This window comes from Magnolia sinica, chromosome 7 (assembly GCF_029962835.1).
Source record: "Magnolia sinica isolate HGM2019 chromosome 7, MsV1, whole genome shotgun sequence".
Lineage (NCBI taxonomy): Eukaryota > Viridiplantae > Streptophyta > Magnoliopsida > Magnoliales > Magnoliaceae > Magnolia > Magnolia sinica.
This window is the reverse complement of record NC_080579.1, coordinates 20,984,900-20,991,625: the sequence shown is the minus strand read 5'-3', so window position 1 is coordinate 20,991,625 and position 6,726 is coordinate 20,984,900. Positions and strand designations below refer to the sequence as shown.

The 6,726-nt window shown below is 38.1% G+C and overlaps 1 pseudogene; it reads right to left on the bottom strand.

Annotated features, from left to right (window-relative positions):
- Positions 1-1,408: 1,408 nt before the first annotated feature.
- LOC131252304 (U2 spliceosomal RNA) lies at positions 1,409-1,590 on the bottom strand (annotated as a pseudogene).
- Between the last annotated feature and the right edge of the window lie 5,136 nt (positions 1,591-6,726).

The following is a 6,726-nucleotide window of genomic DNA, read 5'->3' as shown; positions in this document are numbered from 1 at the left end:
TAGTGACGAAATTTTTTGTCGCTAAAAGTCTCATCCACGTTTTTTAGCTACGAAAATTTTCGTAGCTAAAAGTAAACCTTTCGATTTTTTTCAAAAATTGTTTCCAGCATTTAGCGACGCAAATTTTCGTCGTTAAATTCCACATTTTTTAGCTATGAAAATGTTTGTAGCTAAAAGTAAACATTTTGATTTTTTCAAAAATTGTATACAACCTTTAGCGATGAACATTTTCATTGCTAAAAGTCTCAGCCACGTTTTTTAGCGACGAAAATGTTCGTAGCTAAAAGTAAACCTTTGGGTTTTTAAAAAAACTGTTCACAACCTTTAGCAACGAAAAGTTTCGTCTCTAAAAGTCACATCCACATTTTCTAGCTACGAAAATTTTTGTAGCAGAAAGTAAACCTTTGGATTTTTTTAATCCTAAATTGTTAGCAGCCTTTAGCGACAAAAGTTTTCGTCGCTAAAAGTCTTATCCATATTTTTTAGCTATGAATATTTTCGTAGCTAAAAGTAAACCTTTCAATTTTTTTATAAACTGGTTGTAGCCTTTAGTGACCAAAATTTTCGTCGCTAAAAGTCTCATCCACGTTTTTTAGTTATGAAAATTTTCGTATTTAAAAGTAAACCTTTCGATTTTTTCCAAAAATTGTATACAACCTTTAGCGATGAATATGTTCGTCACTAAAAGTCTCAGCCACATTTTTCAGCAACGAAAATTTTCGTAGCTAAAAGTAAACCTTTGGAATTTTTAAAAAACTATTCACAGCCTTTAGCGACGAAAATTTTCATTGTTAAAAGTCTCATCCAGGTTTTCTAACTATGAAAATTTTCATAGCTGAAAGTAAACCTTTAGATTTTTTTCCTAAACTGTTCACAGCCTTTAGCGATGACAATTTTTGTCGCTAAAAGTCTTATCCACATTTTTTAGCTATGAACATTTTCGTAGCTAAAAGCAAACCTTTCAATAGTTGTCGCTAAAAGTAAACCTTTCAAGGTTGCATCTTTTAGCGACGACAATTTTCGCCGTTAAAAGTGTCATCCACGTTTTTTAGCTACGAAAAGTTTCGTAGCTAAAAGTACGTTAACACTCATTGGCTTTAGCGACGAAAAGTTTCGTTGCTAAAAGTACGGTGGATTCTTAGGGCCCTCGTAGTAGCCATTTGCTGATTTTATAATCACCGTTTTACTTCTAGTAAAATGATACAACCTGTTTGCGGATTTTATATCAGTTGTATGAATTATTTGAAAAGGGCACGTCAACCGTAAGCTGATGGAGCAATCAAGAATGGCCAATCACTGTTTGGAGAAGGGCACATCAACCTAGGATGGTGGAGCAATCTAGATCATCTGATGGGCGGGATATAATTTATCCATCGTAGGAGAGATCAATCAAGATTATATGGGCCACATTGGATTAACAAATTTTCCTTGTTTTGAGAGGCATTATTAAATTAAACATTTGTTCTTATTTTTGGGCAAGGGCAACACTTGACACTTGAGCCCCAGTATCAAGCTACTGTGGTATCAGATACTAAACTGATAAGAACAGATACTACACTTGATCTTAGCCAAATGGCCCGAGAAAGGTATGCTTCTCTCATTCACCTTCCATCCCTTTTATACGGGTATTAATCTCATATTCTCCTCTTCAGTCAGTATGGGACTAAACTCAAAAAGTTTCCCTCTTCATTCTCTCCCTTCTTTTGTTTCCGCATCAAACATGGCACGTGCTGGAATGAGCGTGTGAGAATCAAGCCGTTGGCTAACAGGCTACACCTGTACTTTTAAATTCGTCCCGAGGTCAACTCCCTTACCGTCCATTTCTTTTCACAAGTTCATGTTGCCCACTTGGCAAATCTATAGCGTGGGGTTTGTTTTGCCCTTCTGCAGTCTTGTCCCTCCAATCGCAAAGTCCACGTCTTCAATTCAATCCAATCGACAGTCCCACGGCTGGACGCGGATTGCGTCCTACCCCGCCCGTCTCTAGCCGTATCTAGCCACGAACGGGCAGTTCTGTGGGTGGGCCCACCGCGATGTATCGGTTTACTTACACCGTTCATCCCTTCTTCCAGGTCATTTTAAGGTATATGCACAAAAATAAGGCAGATCCAACGCTAAGTGTACCACACCGAAGATGACTGTTGCATTAAATGCACAAACCAAGTTTATTATTTAATGTTGCTCACTTGAGCGTTGAATCTACCTTATTTTTGTACGTATACCTTAAAATGACGTGATGAAAGGAATGGACGGTGTGAATATACGGATACATCATGGTAGGCTTGCCCAAAAAACTGCCTATTATGGCTAGAGACGGCGGGGGTAGGACTCAATCCGCGTCCGTTCCAGCGGAAGGGGAATGGGCACTGAGTAACCAAGTACCTAAGCTGAGTAAACACTGTGGGGCCAACGTCATTCATGCACTGTATCAATCTGTCCATCCGTTTTATCATATATGCATCAATCTGTACATCCGTTTTATCATATAAATTTACCTCTTTAAGCCAAATTTTAAGCATATCCAAAGTTCAAGTGGACCACACCACTAGAAACAGTGTGAATTAAAGTCTATCATTAAAAAATTCTTAGGGGCCACAAAGTTTTAGATCAAGCTGATATTTTTGTTTTTCCTTAATCCACGTGTGTGATCTGATGAACAGTCTGGATGACAAATAGACATCACTGGGGCCTTGGAAAGGTTTCAACGGTGGAAATCAATAGTTCCACTGTTTCCCGTTATTTGATCAACTTCAGCTTTCGATGTACTTTAATTTTGGGCTCAACTCCTAAAATGATTTGGAAAAACCGATGGACAACATGGACAGACCGCATGAATTCACTGGGCCCAACAAAGATTACTCAGTATGATGAAAGCGTACAGAGTTACTCAGTACGCAAGCTTAGGATGCGGATTGGGTCCTACCCCCGCCCGGACGGTAATCCGTCTGGGCAGGGCTCTGTGAGGGCAACTGTGATGTAAGTGTTTTATCCACGCGGTTAATCGTTTTAACCGCGTCTACATGACCTTAATCAGGTCATTTTAAGATATAAGCCAAAACATTAAATAGGTTCACAGCTCCAATGGACCACACCAAAGGAAGCTGCAGTGATAATGACACTCACCGTTGAAACCTTTCTAAGGGCCACCGTGATTGCTTTTTCCCATACAACCTATTGCTTTTTACCATACAACCTATTCATAAGGTCATGTAGACGTGGATGAAGCGAAAAAACAAATTCCAGGTTGATCCGAAACTTCTCTAGCTCCCAAGAAGTTTTTAATGGTGAACGTTCAATCCCCAAAATTTGTGGTCCACTTAAAACTTATTCCTGCCTCATGTTTTGGTTTGTATCTTAAAATGATATGAGAAAAACGATTAACGGCATGGATAAAACACTTACATCACGGCGGGGGTAGGATGCAATCCACGTCCGCAATCTTACTCAGTTTACTCGTTAGGCAATCCGATTTCCGTTCGAGCTAGCTCCGAAATGGGATTGCATGCTGAGTTACTCGGTAATCTCCTATTGTACTGAGTAAAGTCAGTTGGGCCACCTTGAATGTAACTTGTCTATCCACACCATCCATCCGTTTTTCCATCTAATTTAAGGGGTTGAACCCAAAATTGAAGCATACCCAAACATCAAGTGGATAATACCACTGAAAACAGTGGGGATAATGATATCCACCGTTGAAACCTTTCTAGGCTCCACAGTGATATTTATTTGTCATCCAACATGTTCATGAGATCATACAGAAATAGAAGAAATAAAAACACAAATATAAGCTTGATCTAAAACTTCCGTGGGCCCCAATAATTTTTCAACGGTAGACGTTCAATTCAACTGTTTACTGTGGTGTGGTTCATTTGAAAATTGGATATGCCTTATTTTTGGGCTCAAGACCTAAAATTACCTTGTAAAATAGATGGACCGAGCAGATAAAATGCATAAATAATGGTGGACCTCACACAGTTTACTCAGTACACTAAGCGTACTGAGTAATTCACACGTGCTAATGTGTATGTCCATGCAAGATATAAGCCATTGAGAAGGTGGACGGTTAGAAATAGGCCTCATCGTGGATGGAACAAATCACAAATTTCATACTGATGAAGTAGGTCTAAATAGGGCTGTCAATGGGCATCCAGACATGCCCATTTATTGGACCCAAAAAAATAAAAAACTAAAAAAACAGAGGTCATGTTTGGATCTCAACTTCTGGACATAGTTAAAAATCAGGTCTAATTGGGTTTAGAACTCGGATATAGTCAGGTCAAATTAGGTCCAATCAGGTCTAGATAATTTTAATTATAAAACTATATATATCTAATATGTATTGGTTATTTTATTAAAAGAAACTAAGGTAGCTGAAGAGGGAAAGTTGAAAAACACCTGGGTACCTCACATGGACACAAAACAGGTTTTTTCATTGCTTACATGGGTTAAACAACTTGCACAAAATCAACACTATCCAATAGGCAAATCACACCTTGTTTAGCTTTAATTGAAAAATCAGGCTAATTCAACTCTTAAGGCGGGCTATTCTATAAAACTATATCTAAAATCCTCTGAAATCTCATTTATGGTGATAGGTTTGCGCAGCTCATCACTCTCCTCTTGAGACAGTTTGTTAAGGTTGTCAATAAGGCTGAGGTCAAGGTAAACACTTGCAATACCTCAAAAGCAGTTGTGCTTTAAAAAGGGTCCCTTTACGCCAAGGGCCCAGATTGAATAGCCCTGGCTAAAGAGGAGACAGATCATGAATAATATCTTTGATTTCATCTTGGTTTTCCATGATATTACCATCCACGTACGTTCTTGATTTTTCAGATTTTGGATGTCTATACTTGATGGAGCCATAAAAATATTCGAACTTAGTATGTCATAAGTTCAACTTAAATTCTCCAGCTTTTTGCCTTAGTATGGATAACTCCAAATTTTGAATTCTATCCCACTTAATTTTTGCCACATTTTTCCTTATCAAAATTAGTAGTGGATGAGTTAGATTTGATCTTAATCTGAATAAATTCAAGATATTTTTTTTCTTTTTTTTTTTGCCTTAGAAAATTGATCTAAAATTTTGGGCATACTAGCCAATTAGGATTTAAGAGCAATTTTTACCATTTTGAGCTTAGTAGCAATAACGAACATAGGAGTATCTACTAACTCATGTCTCCCAGCCCTATGCTACTATTTGAAAAAAATCCATCCATCTTGTGTTGTAAAACAGATGTCTTAAATCTTAGTTCACCAAGATGCTCGACCAGTCGAGGGACTAACTCGACTAGTCGAAAGTCCCTTCGACTGGTTGAAGCAAATTCGACTCGAAGTCCAGTAATAATGTATCTGAAATTCCCGAGGTCTTCGACCAGTCAAAGGTTACGCAGATGGTTCGTGAATTCTGCGCAGACTATGTAAAATTGAGGTGTTTCTGAGAGGTGCGTAAGTGGAGTTTCCTAAACTATAAATAGGAGTCACTAGCGCCATTCTAAGATATGCTTAGGATTTCTAAAGGTATTCTAAGGGTTTCTAGAATAGGTTCTAGGGTTTCAAAGTATGTAGCAAGGGTGAGATTCGAGGTCGTTCGAATCGAGTAAGTCCTTTCTCTTTATAATTTATGTTTCATAGTGGAATTCTGTCACTTTATGTCGTGGTTTTTTCTAAAAAGATTTTCCATGTTAAATCTTTGTGTTCTCTTGTGTTTGCTTAGTGTCATTGGGTTGTTATCCTAGATCCATCTCTGTGTGATTCCGCAGCACAAATCCCAACAAGTAGTATTAGAGCAATCATTGAGGCATAGATCTGAATTTGAGAGATAAGCATTAATGATAAACACTAGGTATGATATTTAGAAGTACTCAAGGAAAAATAACTTTGAGTTATAGGAGATCAAGATGATCAGTTCCTTAATTAAGCAAGGCAAAGATGGCGCTTTTGAGGAGCGAAAGTCTACTATGACTACTAATGATTGGAATACTCTTGATAAGAAGGCCTTATCATCGATTCATTTATGTCTCACGAATGAGGTTTTCTACAATGTCATGAGGGAGAAAACTGCGGCTAAGTTATGGGTGAAGTTAGATGATGTCTATGCGAAAAAATCCTATGAAAATCGCCTACAGTTGAAGCGTCAGTAGTATAACTTAAAGATGGCAGATGGTGGAGATCTGGAGGCTCACATCAGTAACTTTAATAAATTAGTTTGCAAATTGTTGGATATGGAGGAAGTGATGAAAGATGAGGAACAAGCATGTATGTTACTGAATTCTCTTTCGGCATCATATGAGTCATTCAAGGACACAATGTGAACCACGAATAAAACCCTGAGTGTCGATACCGTTATCTCAGTTCTTCAAGGGAAGGTTATAAGAAAGCTAAATGGCGACATAGGGACATCTTCTGATGCATTGTTTACAAGAGATAGGAATTCTGAGTAAGGTACTGGATCTTCAGATCCAAAATCTAGGTCCATGGGCAAAGACAAAGGTAAGTTAAAGTGTTGGAATTGTATAATGGAATGACACGTGAAGAAGGATTGTACAAATCTTAAATTTGTGAGAAAAGAATCTGAGGCTTCGTATAGGGAGGCTAACGTTGCCACATCAAATGGATCAAGTAGATGTGATGGTGATGTTTTATCTGTGTTTACGATCAGACACATTTACGATGATTGTAAGGATGAGTGGATTCTGGACACAAGGGCATCTTTTCATATGACTCTTC